The following is a 15393-nucleotide window of genomic DNA, read 5'->3' on the forward strand; positions in this document are numbered from 1 at the left end:
GTTTCACCATGTTGGTCAGGCTGGTCTCAAACTCCTGACCTTGTGATCCACCCGCCTCGGCCTCCCAAAGTGCTGGGATTACAGGTGTGAGCCACTGTGTCCGGCCTAGTAGTTAGTTTATTTTTAATCACATTAAAACAGCATTTAAATGACATATATTTAAATTAATCTTAAAACAACCATCTTGATATACCTAGGATCTACCTACATTTTAGTTACAACTTAATTATCAACTAGATCCATAAGTTATCTGTCTTTGTGGAATCAATAAAACTATGCTAAGACTATACTTTCAGGGATTATTTCAGATAAGCTTCTAGAGTTTTTTCTGAACCTGTAGGGCACCAGAAACCATGAAAAGAGGGTGTAGCATTCTCTCCTGAGTGTGAGGCCAGCTCTTGGTGCTACCTCACTGAAACCACCATAGCCACTGATGATCATTCTTCTCTTACTCTGAGAGAGTAAGGAAGAGATGACACAGTCTGAGTGGTTCTCTTTCTTTTCTTTCTTTCTTTCTTTCTTTCCCTTCCTTCCTTCCTTCCTTCCTTCCTTCCTTCCTTCCTTCCTTCCTTCCTTCCTTCCTTCCTTTCTTTCTTTCTTTCTTTCTTTCTTTCTTTCTTTCTTTTCTTTTCTTTTCTTTTCCTTTCTTTTCTTTTCTTTTCTTTTTTTTTTTTTTTTTTTTTTTGAGACGGAGTCTCACTGTGTCACCCAGGCTGGAATGCAGTGGTGAGATCTCGGCTCACTGCAAGCTCCGCCTCCTGGGTTCATGCCATTCTCCTGCCTCAGCCTCCCGAGTAGCTGGGACTGCAGGCGTCTGCCACCAGGCCCGGCTATTTTTTTGTGTTTTTAGTAGAGATGGGATTTCACCGTGTTAGCCAGGATGGTCTCCATCTCCTGACCACGTGATCTGCCAGCCTCGGTCTCCCAGTGTTGGGATTACAAGTATGAGCCACCGCGCCCCACTTGAGTGGTTCTCATTTTAAAAATAAAATTAAATTAGTAAAGAAATAAAAGTGTGCTTTTGTCTACTTTATAGAAAATCTAGTTCTACTGACAAATTCATACCTATATCTTTAATATACATAGACATATCCACATATGCATGTGCACACACACACACACACCCCACACACACCAATCAGTAAAACTCAAGTAAGGGAATGTTGCTTTGTAAATGGTTTATACTCAATATTCCCTAATCAAGTGAGGCTTTGGTATAAAGCAGTAATCTCAAGATATCATTCCAAAATATGCAGGAAAACAGTAAGAAAATAGATATGTTTATTTACACAAATATGTAAATACTTATATTTATTATAAAGCTGCTTCAATATTGAAACCTCAGAATTTTGTGCTATAAAGTACAGAAGAGGTAGTTAACCATGTTTTCTTGTTGTTTATTTTAACGCATTCCTTCATTCTCTGGACTATATTTTTGAGGAGTTTTTGTGGTTGGCAACTGATAAATTGTATAAAACTTCATAGATAGGCCAGGTGCTGTGGCTCATGCCTGTAATTCCAGCACTTTGGGAGGTCGATGTGGGTAGATCACTAGTTAGGAAGATCGAGACCATCCTGGCTAACACAGTTAAAAATATAAAAAATTAGCCGGGCGTGGTGGCGGGTGCCTGTAGTTCCAGCTACTGGGGAGGCTGAGGCAGGAAAATGGCATGAGCCCAGGAGGCAGAGCTTGCAGTGAGCCGAGATTGTGCCACTGCACTCCAGCCTGGGCGACAGAGCAAGACTCCATCTCAAAAAAGAAAAAAAAAGAAAAGAAAAGAAAAAAAAAACTTCATAGATATCAGAATGTCAACTTAGCCATTTCTAGAATTTTTAGATCAGCTCACTTTTTGAAAAGGCTCTGTAGCTATTACCCCATAATTGATTGTTTCAAAAAGATTCCAGAAGTCACTCTCTTAGTTCGCTTGGACTGCTATAACAAAGTATATTAGATTGGGTAATTTATAAACAGTATAAATTTGTTGCTTACAGTTCTGGGAGCTGTAAAGTCCAACATTAAGGCACCAGCAGATTTGGTGTCTGGTGAGCAGTCATTCCTCATTGTTGGAGAACAACAGGGCAGAAGGGTAAAAGGGTAAATAAGATCCCACCGGCCTCTTTATAAGAGCATTAATTTCATTCATGAGGGCTGATGACCTAGTCACCTCTCAAAGCCTCCACCTCTTAATAACAACACATTGTAGAGTAGATTTGAACATGCAAATTTTGAAGAAACGCAAGTATTCAAACCATAGCATCCCACCCCTGGCCCTCCAAAATGTATGTCCTTCTCACATACAAAACACATTAATTCCATCCCAATAGCCTTAAATTTCTCAATTCGTTCCAGCATCACCTTGGAAGTCTAAAGTCCAGAGTCTTATCTGACTATCATCTAAGTATGATATGTGTGAGACTCAAGGTACAATGCATTCTGAAGTGAATTGCTTTGCAGCTGTGAACATGTGAAATTAAACAACTTATGTGCTTCCAAAATACAATGACTGGCATAGGATAGACATTCCCTAAAGGGACAAATAGGGAGGAAGAAAGGGGTAGCTGGTCCTAAGCAAGTTCAAACCTCAACAGGGCAAATAACATTAAATATTGAAGTCTTGAGAAACATCATCTCTGACTCCATGCCCTGCCTTCTGGACACATTTGGGTAGGAGTTGGGCCTTCAAGGCTCCAGGTGGTCCCACCTCCATTACTTTACTAGGCAAAGCCCACACTGCAGCTCTCACAGATTGGAGTTCAGTGCCTGCAGCTCTCTAAGGCTGGAATTGCATGGTTGCGACTTTATAAGAATGGGGTTATGGAGGAGGCCCTGCATCCCCAGTTCCACTAGGCATTGTTCTAGTAAGGGCTCTCTGCTGTGGCCCTACCCCCATGGCTCCACGAGGCATTGTCCTGGTGAAGGCTGTCTGTGGTGGCCACACTCCTGTGGCAGTTCTCTGCCTGGGTCATCAAGCTTCTGGGTCATTCTTTGAAATCTTGGTGGTTCCAGGTGGCCCCACCTCCGTGACTTTGCTAAGCAAAGCCCACAGTCACACGCCCACAACCAGTGCACTCTGTGACTGGTGGAGATGACACTGCATGGACACCAAGATTACCATTTGGAGGAGCAGCCAAGGCTGCACCTGTACCCACTACAGTTGAACCTGAGGTGACTGAGGAGAAATGCAGGGAGCAGAGCCTTGGGGCAGTGCAAGGCAGTGAACCTCAAATGTCCATAGATACCCTGGGACCCTCTTTTGAAATTGTTCTTTTCCAAAGGCCTTGGCGTTGTAGACTTGTAATGAGCAGGGCAGTTCTGACAATCTCTGAAATGCCTTTGGGATTATACTCTGATTGTCCTGATGAATAACATCTGGCTTCCTTATATCTGTAGTAATCCTCTTATCAAATGTCTGCTTGATCATACCTTTGGTGTTCTCTCCTGAACACATTTTATCATTTTTTACAGGCTGAGAATTTTCCAAAGCTTTAAGTTCTGCTTCCCTGTTAATTATAAATTCCATCTTTAATTCATTTCTCTCTTCTCACATTTTACTGTCAAGCGAAGCCATGCTATACACTCAACACTTTGCTTAGATATTTCTTCTGCCAAATATTGTATTTCATCACTTGGAAGTTTTACCTTCCGTAAAGCACTAAGACGTGGACAAAATTTGCCAAGTTCATTGCCACCTTATACCAAGGATCACCTTTCCTTCAGTTTTCAGTAACAAGGTCTTTATTTCTGTTTGAGACCTCATCAAAATGGCCTTTAGGGTCCATATTGTTTAGGACCACTTGGGTAATTTCTAAGAGGACTGAAGTCTCTACATCTCTCCTATTCTGAGCCTCCACCAGAACCGTCCTTAATCCTCCCTTCACAGAAATGTAGGTTGTTTCTAGCATGTACCTCCAAACTATTTCAAACTCTTCCCATTACCCAGTTCCAAAGCCACTTCCACATTTTTAGGTATTTGTTACAGCAGCACCTCACTTCTGTCTCAGTCTGTTCAGGCTATTACAACAAAATACTCCAGCTAGGTAATTTATAAACAACAGAAATGTGTTGCTCACAGTTCTGTACCGTGGGCAGTCTACATCAAGAGCAAGATGCCAGCAGATTCGATGTCTGCAGAGGACCTGTTCCTCCTAGGGGTTGCCTTCTGTGTGCTTACATTGCGAAGGAGTAAACAAGTTCCTTCAGGTCTCTTTTATATGGGCACTAATCTCATTCGTGAGGGCAGAACCTCCCAAGGGCCCCACCTCCCAAAGGCCCCATCTTTTAATATCAACACTTTAGGGATTTGATTTCAATATGTAAATTTTGGAGAAACACAAACATTCAGATCCTATCAGTCACATAAGACCACTGTAGGCTTTTTAATGGTAAGCGTTGTTTCCTCTTTAGGGCAGTTAGAATCTTCCTTTATACTTGAAGCTCCTGAATATGTATTTACACACACATTTTATTATGTGAATCTCTGTTTGCTAATGTAGACCAAGAAGGTAAACCTATTAGTATCACATAATCTTTTATCTCTGGGAAGGTTTCTTTGTGTTTTTTTTTTCTTTGTTTGTGAATGAAAATACTTATTATTCGGGAGCTGGATCTCCATGAATTGTCCTTCATATGTGCTAACAGTTCTTTCATATTTTTATCTTTATGCTAATTTATTCTGAATTCTGAGATTGTTTCTAAGTTTATTGTTTAATTCATTGTTTAAATTTTCTGTAATATTGAGTCTATTTTTTTCCTATTTTAAGACATATTTTACTTTCATTAGAGTTTTTGTTTTGAAAAAATTCTTATCTCAGCCTGTTTCAAAATACATGTCCTCATTGAGAACAAGATGTTTTCTAAATACTTCTTATACTTCATTAAATAAACCTATTTAGGAGGAAGCAGACTTCTGAGTAACTAATGCTTTGCTCTTCTCTCTCGTTGCAACATATTTTCAATGTCTCATATTTTTCTGTTTACTCATTCTTGAGTAATGTAATGAACATGCTCTGAAATGCTGGTTTAAAACACTCATTCGATATTCTTTTCATATATAGAAAAATACTTAGGCCTGGTGTTGAAAAACAATGCATTTAAAGGACTTTACTCTCACCAATGCCTACCTGTTGGCCATTTACCTCCATGCTAATCTATAACTGGAGAGCAAATTGTTGCCCAGTGGGTTCGAAACAAATGCAAAATCCTTCACCAGAGCAGAGGTCTTTATTCTCATCTTTTAAGCCATGCAAATAGATTCAGCCTGAATTCCAAAAGTAACAAAAGACAGATAGGAGAAGCATGCAAGTGTCAAGCTCCTGTTGCGTAGGAGAGAGTTCTATGCTTTTCATTGTCCCCTATGCCTTACTTACTACAAAGATGATTTATGATGAAGTTTGTAAGGCTTAAACTTCAAGATCTCTCACTTGCACAAGGCCCTTGCAATGTCTGTGAGAGTCTCTAACAAAGTGATTAACATGGTCAAGTATTTTTGTAAAATTTGTAAAACTTAGATATTTGATCCACTCAATCTTCCTGTATGTCAGGTGACTATGAAGTAGCCATAGTCACCCGAGATGCTAATAAAAAATTAAGTTTTAGATAAATTTAATTTGTTTTTGGTGGAATATATTTGTGTAGATCACAGACACTTTCCTAAACAGTTAAATCATTGCTAGCCATGCACCAAGATGGTGAATGACTTGGAAATAAACCCCACATCACTCCTAAACAGAGGTCAAAGTTTTGTTAACTCTCAAATTACTATATCACAGGAAAGGTGGAGTTCCTTCTATAGCTTACAGTTGGTAACTTCCTCAAACTCTTAGGGATTTAGAGGAGCTCACACTCACTTTTGCCATTGGTTCTTCCTGAATATTAACAATCTCTGTTGACTTTAAAGAAAATGTACTCCATATGTTTCAGAATCATTTGTGCTTAAATCACCACATGGGAGACATAAATATTCAATATACACATGTAGAAATGTATTTAGATGTGGAAGAGACTACTTTTTATTTTTAAAATGAATAGTTCTTGTATTGATCTCTGATGGGGAAAAAAGAAAAAAAAGATTCTTTCCCAGGTGTGGCTGCTCATTCTATAGGTGATTCAGGCTCTGGGAAGGTGTCCTCCCATTGACCTTGAGTCATTATAGCAAATATTCTGGCTACAGCTGTACACGAAGTTAATTTAGCAGGAAGGAGTTCAGCCTCTTAGTTCCATGCTCTTTAGCCCCACTGAAGACCAAGATATCATGTCTTCTGTGTCTTAATCCAAGGCCAGGAACCATATATTTGGTCTAAAAGTAGTGAGACTCTGTTCTTCTCCTGACTCTTCTACTAGGCAGCCATTCAACTTTGAAGAAGCAATCTACTGAGATTCAGCCTGTTTAATCATATAGGAATGATGTAGATACTTCCATCTTAATCTTTTTAATGTACATATTGAGAAAATAAACTTTTTTTTTTTTTTTTTTTTGAGATGGAGTCTCGCTCTGTCGCCCAGGCTGGAATGTAGTGGCGCGATCTTGGCTCACTGCAAGCTCTGCCAGCTCTGCCTCCCAGGTTCATGCCATTCTTCTGCCTCAGCCTTCCGAGTAGCTGGGACTACAGGCACCTGCCACCATGCCCGGCTAATTTTTTGTGTTTTTAGTAGAGAGGGGGTTCACCATGTTAGCCAGGATGGTCTCGATCTCCTGACATCATGATCCACCCGCCTCGGCCTCCCAAAGTACTGGGATTACAGGCATGAGCCACTGCACCTGGCCCCGAGAAAATAAATATTTTTCAAAAAAAGCAAGGCCAGATGTGACGGCTCACACCTGTAATCCTAGCACTTTAGGAGGCTGAGGCAAGAGGTTCACTTGAGCCCAGGAGTTTGAGACCAGCCTGGGAAACATGGTGATACTCCATCTCTACAAAAAATACAAAAATTAGCCGGGCTTGGTGGCATGCACCTGTAGTTCCAGCTACTTAGGGGTTTGAGGGTGGGAGACTTGCTTGAGCCCAGGAGGTCGAGTTGGCTGTGAGCCGTGATCACGCCACTTTACTACAGCCTGAGTGACAGAGTGAGACCCTGTTTCAAAAATAAAGGGGCAAAAGGCAAAACAATTTCTATCTCCCTTATATGGTTTTCCGGTACATTTCAATAACTATAATAATAAGGCTCAACAAGGGTTTATGGATGGAATGCCACTTCAAGGAGAAGCTAACACTCAAACTTGCAAAAGAATAGTTCTGATACACAAGCAACAGCATAAAGGTCCTAGCAGTCATAGAATGAAGCCCCAGGAGACCCACTGCTCACACCCAGCTGCCTTTACACCCGCCTTGGATTAGTCTTATTCTCATTTAGTGCTGTGTTACTCCATAGGGCATAAATGGATCTGGCCGTTGGTGCAGTTTCATCTTTCTCCTAACACCTAGCACAGCCTCTTTTTTTCATGCTTACCAAGCAGAAAGGTGGTATAGCCCTCTGTGCCTTTTAGTGCTAGGCGATATAACCACACAGAGATCCAGATGGATAAATTCTGCTTGACATCACTTAAATTTCTCAAAGGCACCAACAATCAATATATCAGAAATGAACTCTTGATCCTACCCCAAATTCTAGCTTTCTCCCAGTGTTTTCTATCCCAGAATATGTGACCACCTTCTATCCCCTTGAGAGAAAAAGCCACAATCACATAGATCTCCCTTTCCCTCAAAACCCATACTCCATCACCAGATCCTGTTGGCTTTGCCCCCTACATAATTCTAAAATAGTCTTTCCCCTAACATTTTCAGGGTCCAGAGCAAAGGGAACACATAACATATGTGGAAATAATTTAAAGGTATAAATAAAGTGAACATGCTGTTAGGTAAGACAGTTCTATGTCTCCACCTTACCTTCATAATGACGAGGAGAGCAGGGTTCAAATAAAAAATTCTCCATCTCCTTGGAGTTCTGTGCCCTTAATTAGTGACTGGGGATTGCTGGACCACATGTCATAGATGGCAGACAACAGGTTACCCCTTATTGCCCCATCCCAGCTCCAAGAGACCTACTGTGAGGGACCCTGTGAACACACACATGGGCACTCAGGCTACATGTCCAAGTTCTGTAAGCTCTCTTCACAACCTCTGTACATAGCTGCTGTTTGTTGCCTACTAAGTCCGTTCAAGCTGCTATAATACAATTCCATAAGTGGCTTATAACAACAGAAATGCAATTCTCACAGTTCGGAACCTGAAAGGTCTAAGATCAAGGTGCCAGCAGATTCAGTGTCCAGCGAGACCTGCTTTCTGGTTCTTACAAGGTATCTCATTATGTCTTCACATGATGAAAGGGACAAAACAGTTTTCTGGGGGCCTCTTTTTATAAAGGCACTAATCCCATTCATGAGGGCTTCACCCCCACCCCTGTGATCTAATTATATCCCAAAAGCCCCACTTCCTAATAATAATATATTGTGATTAGGTTTTTGACATGTGATTTTGGAGGACGCAGACGTTCAGACTGTAGCAGAAACTCTGGAGGCTAGGGCCAAATACATACTGGGGACCAGAGAGTGGTCTAGAAGCAGTGGGGGAGGGCGGCTCTCTGTGAGTTAATTCTGTTGAGAGGGGCAACAGGAAGAAATAGACCAGAATGAGACCTGTGAAGTGAAAGGATCAGGTAGGGCTTCCTTGCCTGTCTAGGGATATTCCTCGGTTCTATTCATTGTCCTTTCCTTCCACTGCCACCATCCTGGGCTCTTGCCTAAACTACTTCAATAGCCTCCTAATTAATCTCTGAACATCAACTTTTTCTCTGCAGTACATTCTTCACATTATAGCCAGAATGACTTCTTGTTTTAGTGATTCAAACATCCTTGGCTTAGACTTTGGAAAGTCTACTCTTGAAGTTTAGGTAAATCCTTTAATATGGCCTACAAAGATACCCCAGTTCTGGCACCTACCTACTTGTCCACTCCACTTGTCCTGGCTTTCTCCCAGTCCCTTATACTCATCTTCCTCCCACCACAGGTGTCTGTCCTCTTCCCTCTGAGTGAAATGTGCTTCTCAGTTCCCTCATTGCATCAGATTACTCCTATTTGGCCTTCAGAACTCAGCCTCCACAGGAAAACACTGACCTGTTGGCTGTGCCCATCTCATACCACCAGGCACCTCTCCTGAACTTCCACAGTTTTACCTTCACATTGAATGGTGTAGAGTGTAGGTGCAGGGTGCTCTTGGGTCACTTAGCTGCACATTGTATCTACTGGACCACTCTCTAGCCAGGACTTCTGAAGGAAGTGTCTAAATTCCCACTGCCAGCAAGACCAGCCACATTTCTAAAGTGGGAATGACAGTATCACTACACTACCTCATAAAGTTGGAAAGGAGATTAAATAAAATAATACATGTAAATCTCTTCTGACGATGCTTGGTACATTTTAAGAACTAAATAAAATTTGCTATGCAACTCCCCTTTCTCAATCTTAACACACATACAAGACTGTATGCATCATAAAAGCAGGAGCCAGGGCCGGGTGCGGTGCCTCACACCTGTAATCCCAGCACTTTGGAAGGCCCAGGCGGGTGGATCACGAGGTCAGGAGATAGAGACCATCCTGGCTACAGTGAAACCCTGTCTCTACAAAACAATTAGCCAGGCGTGGTGGCGGGCACCTGTAGTCCCAGCTACTCAGGAGGCTGAGGCAGGAGAATGGCGTGAACCCAGGAGGCAGAACTTGCAGTGAGCTGGGATCACGCCACTGCACTCCAGCCTGGTTGACAGAGCGAGACTCTGTCTCAAAAAAAAAAAAAGAAAAATCAGCACTGGCCAGATCAGCTGATTCATAACAGATGAATGAATGGATGAAGAGTCCCTGGCCCAGGTTTAAATGCCCTTAAAGCAAGACGAGATATTGATTTATAGGTAATTAGGAAGCCCAATATCTAGCACAGGCTTGAATTTTACTGGGTGTTTCATTAATATTTGATAAAATAATTATCATTAAATTAACAAAATTTCATCTTTTTGTCAACCCACAGTCAAACTGGCATGCCTTGGCCCATTGCAGGAAACAGAGCACTCCTGTTGCCATAGAATGAAACACACTCAGTCCTAGGCCCTGTCCTGTTGTACCTTTCACAGAATGATTTGGATAGAAGCAAAGGGAATGTGTTTGTTGAATTTAAAGATGATACAAAGCCAAAAAGTATGGGAGGAGCTAATAGTGTGTGCCAGAAAAATGATTCACTATTGTCTGCAACGATGACGTAAAATGATTCCATAAAAGCAAAAAGAGGCTTCATTTAAATGACCACTGGCTCCGCTTTTGTGTAAATCCTTCCAAGATTTTTTTGTTCATATTTATCTCTCTCTCTACCCTTATATAAATATATATATAGAAAGACAAATATGCACTTTTATTTTTTAGAGAATAAGCATCACATGCAATTGTAAAGCTTAATTTTTTTCTGACTAATGCCACGTTATTAAATATTCTTCTATAATGTCACTTTTCATTACCACAGTAGGCATTCTGTAATTTATTTAACCATTGCATGATTGGTTTCAATTTTGTTATTTTTGACATTGTTGCCATAAACATTCTTATAACTGAATGTTTGCCCATAACCATTAATTCCTTAAGATAGTTTGTGAAATATGATTGTTGACATGTATATATATGTTGCTAACTTGCTTTCCAAAAAAGCCATATATATATTACTCTCCCACAGTGGTATGTGAGGGTCCTTGTTTTCCTGCTCCTTTGCTAAAATTCTTGGTTTCATCTTTTGTTAGTCTTTACTCATGTTTACGTTCTAAGTGATATCTCATTGTTTTAACTTACTCTTTTTATTGCTGCTAAGATGCAATTATTTTGAAAATTTTATCAGCTATTTGTATTTCTCCTGACAAAATGAAATTTAACAAACGTAAATATGAAGTTCTACATTTGTTTTCCAAAAACAATCATATAACTGTAAAATGGGGAAACTTGGCTTAACTGAAGGGTACATGAAAAGGAAAATTAACAGAAAAAAAAGCAAAAGGAATGTGATAACTGTTTTTAAATGTTTGAACAGTTATCATATAGAAAAGAAATCATGTTCAGTTTATATTTTTCCAAGAGGAAAAAGTAGGGCAAGCAGATGGAAAGTTATTGGTTGGCAGATTTTAGCTCATCTTAAGAAAGAACTTTTTAACTGTCTCAGCTAGCCAAACATGGAATGGGTTGCCTCATGTAGTGAGATCCCCACCGCTGGAAGAGATCAAGAGTATAAATGGTCTACTGTGTGGAAACTGTAGAAGGGCTTTCTGAGTTGGGTTAGATGGATGACTTCGAACGTCACTGGAGACTCCATGATTATTTGCTTCTATGAACATGAGCTCACAGTAATTCTCTTAAAAATGCATTATTATTCACTCATTTGCTGTCAATTCCTATGTAAATGAGAATAAAAATACCTTTAAAAGTACCATTTTTATATCACCTAATCAAAAGATTATGAAAGTTTGTGTTTTTGGGTTTTTTTGTTTTGTTTTGTTTTTTTCACTCTTGTCTGAGCACAAATAACTGAAACTCACTACATTTTCAAATCTAGTCAACTTAAAGTATGTTTATATTATATTATAAACAAGATTACTATGGTTATTACACTTTAAAGTAAATCATTTTATAGAGCATAAACAGTTTAATAACAGACTAACAGAAATGAAAGAATTGCCTAGTTAGCAGGCCTGCTAGAATTTGGGAGCATTTCACTGACATTTAGTTTAAGTAACATGTGCTCTTAAAAGGAATACACTTATGTTAAATGAATCTATAGATTTTCACTGTACTAGATGTGTCTGCAACAGAGTTCAAAATGTCTAGTTATGGAGGGTTGGCTTTATTTGAAAAATACAGTTGATTCGATCAAAATTATGAAACATTTGCATCTTTCCTTTAGCTATGTTCCCTCTCCTTTCCACTCTTGGTTCACTTAGTAAAGTAACACCTATATTTCTTTCACTGTTTTCCAAGTTCTAAAGAAAGGACTGTGCTGAACACCTCTCATGCCAACCCAGAAAAGTATAATCATTCCATAGCGCAGCCCACTTTGCTGCATTAAGCTGCAGAAATCAGTCTTCACGTTTGGTTTTATGAGCGAGCGCATCACATTGCAGAGTCCAGAGATTCAGAGTCAATTAGTCAGATCTAAAGCTTTAACTCATCATAATACAGTAAGGAGCTAGACATGCAGTGGTATGCATTAGCACCTCTTTCCAATACTGTGCCATGGGTTTTTTTTTTTTTTTAACTCAGCTTGTTAAGTGATACCAGCCTACGTTGTGTTATATGATCTTGCTGATACTGCAGATAAAATATAGCTGCTATTTATTTTAGTAATTTAATATGGTAGAAGGAGTTTGAGAAAACTGTGGTGTTCACATGCTATTTCAGGATAACAGTGACCCACCCTGATCCAGAGAAACCGAGTTAAACAGGGCCTGGTGTTTTCCGTTCTGTTTTGTAGCACCATGTTTCTGGGCTATGTATAATCCCAAGAAAGCTGAAAACACTGACCAGGTCAGGGAGGAAAGCCCACAGCTTGACTGTGATGTAAGAGTAAGCCTGACTTCCGCATCAGTGCAGCATGTATTTTTGGGAAGTCATTTATGGTGTTCCCACTCCCATTTCCAATTTAGGGAGCTCATAGTTCCTTTTAGGAATGTTTTCTTTCTAAAATTATGTGGCAGAAAGGAGACTGTCTCTAGCTTCTTCATTTGGCTAATAATGGAAGTGCACACACCCACTCTAAAGAAATTTCAGGTGATAGAGAAAATTAGATGCCACCCAGACTTTTTCTGTCTTGTTCTGACAGTCCATTCGGGGAATGTAACTAAGAGTTCAGGAGGAGAAACTGTCGAAAATCCAGGCAACTCAAAATAATATACTTTCTTAAAATGAAGTTTATCTGTTTTCCCAAAATGCTATACCTCTTCAGTTTCATGCCTTTGGATATTCTATTCTCTTTACTAGGATATGAATCCAAATCTTTTGGGGGTGGTTTGGTGGGTTGCATTGGTTGTGATTTGTGTGGAGAAAAGAAGGGTATCTCATAATTACCTGGATAATTTTCCAAATGCATGTTGCTTTTTCCTCTATACTTCCTGCCCACCCCCCATGGGAACTGTGGTTTATTGCCAAGTAAATACTGACTTGGTCAAGGTTTTTATGCATTTGATGAAAAGGAAGATAAGTGAAATAATGAATATTTTTCAGTCATTCAAACTAACTCTGCTCTGTTTTTTTTCCATCTACCCTTCTGTTCATTCTGATATTTCATGAAGGAATGTTGTATGTCAAGACCTCTGGTGCGTGCTGGAGATGGAGAGAGAAATCCTACTTCATTCTTGCCACTGCAGAGCTCATGAAGATCTAATTAGAAAAACAAATATCTGTCTATCTACATGCATAAACAATTCATATAGTGGAAAAAATAGACATAGTGTTTCACTGGAATGGTCTAATTAAGACTAAAGTGAAATGTAGTCTAAGTGCCAAGAGATGCAAAAAGAAGGAGCAAATTCATAGAGTTGGGTTTGCGTTACTATCCCTTGGTTGGTGTATTGGGTACAAACCTTGTGTGTCTTTGCAGTTGCTCCACTGTTTCCTTCATTCATTCTTTGTCAGTATCCCATGCATGCCAAGCTGTTCCTCCCTTTCCAAACTTGGTTGGAATGCCACATTGTGGAGCATGGGCTCTGGCTTCCTGAGAGGCTGCAAGGAGGCAGAGACTGCAGCTAAAACTTCAGGAAAATTAACTCCCCAGAGATTGAACCTTGACCAATGGGAAACAAGAGACTGGAGGGAACACAGCTCACAATTTCTCTCTCCATTACCCTCTCCATGAACTGCTCTGAGGTGTTCTCCTTGCAAACCTACCAGAAATGTCTTCTCCATGAGATGAGTGTACATACATTTTGAGAACTGCTATATATGTTTGTAACTTGTCGTGAAGCAGTGGTCGCTAAAGTTATCCATCACATCACATTGATTCTCATCTTTCCTTTTTCTCAGTGTGCCATTCTCCCTCACTCCTATTGTCCTATGCTTGCACCTCCAAAGTAACTTGTTGATGTAAGCAACAAAAAATCATTGCCTCAGGCTCTGTTTACTAAAAGATCCAGAATATAACAGCTGGAATTGAGAATATCCAGTGATCCTTCTTCAACTTTGATTTTAAAGAAATTGTTAAAGAAAAGAAAGAAAACTAATTCCTCTTTGAAATCTTGTCTGCGTATTTATATATTAAAGCAAAAATAACTTAAATACAGACAAACCATTTGTTCGTGGTTACACAACCTCAAATGAGCAAATGTTTAGCCATTCTCTGGTAAGGGAGATTAGTCTATTCTTGGTATATTTATGGACCCATCCTAGCTCTGCAGATTATATAAGATACTGTTGCTATTTATCTTTTCTTCCATAGTTGATCTTCCTGTGTGGATTCAAGGGTTGTGTAAGACAAAAAACTTGAAAGTTACTTGCAATGCATCAAGAGACTAATTCGCACATTCTCAAGTGGCCACTAGGATAATTTTTCTTCTAAATCTAACCTTCTGCTTCCTAATCTAACCCCATACACTTCATATTTCTTCTGCCTTGCATCAAGTACTACAAGTGATGCAAGTCATTTCATTCCTATTGCTTTAATTCTTGTTCTTTACCTCTGGTGGAAGCTAAAGGGTTCTTAACCACTATCATCTTCCTTTCTCCTCAATTTATTGACAGACTGTACACAATCCATGTGCTTTTTTCTAATTGTTTATTTAGGAAATTTAAATACTTCTATAATTTTTGCTTGAAGTTTTATTTGTGCATATTTGAACTTTATCTCAGCATTTTCCCTGACACCTACTCTAAAATCTTCTAAGAAGTTCAAACTGATTAGTTGGAAAAACAACCTTGCTCCATTTGCAGCAAATACCAGTAGTTTAAAGTCAACAAATGTTTGAAGAAAATAAAATGTTCAAATACCACCACTCCACCCTAACAAAATATCAACTTGATGGAGAATATTTGACTGTTTGGTTCTATGCTCCACCCCCAGAACCTAGAATACCTGCAGTAGCATAAACATTTATTAAATGAGCAAATGTGTCAATAAATGTGCAGTGTTCTATTGAAAATTTATGCAAACCTATTCAAGATCATGTCTCAATCCTGTCAAATCTTAATGGTGCATTGTAAATACTATTTCTTTAAGAAGTCTCTATTGGACCTCATCGTGTCTAAATCATCCCTCCATCCTTCAAACTCTCATAATATTTTATCTACCCATATCTGTGACATTTATCACTTCCTTTTTTTTCTTTTCTTTCTTTCTTTCTTTTTTTTTTTTTTTTTTGGGAGAGAGTCTCGCTCTGTCACCCAG

The 15393-nt window shown here is 39.5% G+C and overlaps 1 non-coding gene across 1 annotated transcript; it reads left to right on the top strand.

Moving 5' to 3' along the window:
• Positions 1-280: 280 nt before the first annotated feature.
• Positions 281-491, top strand: LOC119619899 (small nucleolar RNA U3). The gene has a single exon (XR_005236334.2). It is a non-coding gene; the product is annotated as a small nucleolar RNA U3 (small nucleolar RNA).
• Positions 492-15393: the final 14902 nt, after the last annotated feature.

Source organism: Chlorocebus sabaeus, chromosome 25 (assembly GCF_047675955.1).
Source record: "Chlorocebus sabaeus isolate Y175 chromosome 25, mChlSab1.0.hap1, whole genome shotgun sequence".
Taxonomy (NCBI): Eukaryota; Metazoa; Chordata; class Mammalia; order Primates; family Cercopithecidae; genus Chlorocebus; species Chlorocebus sabaeus.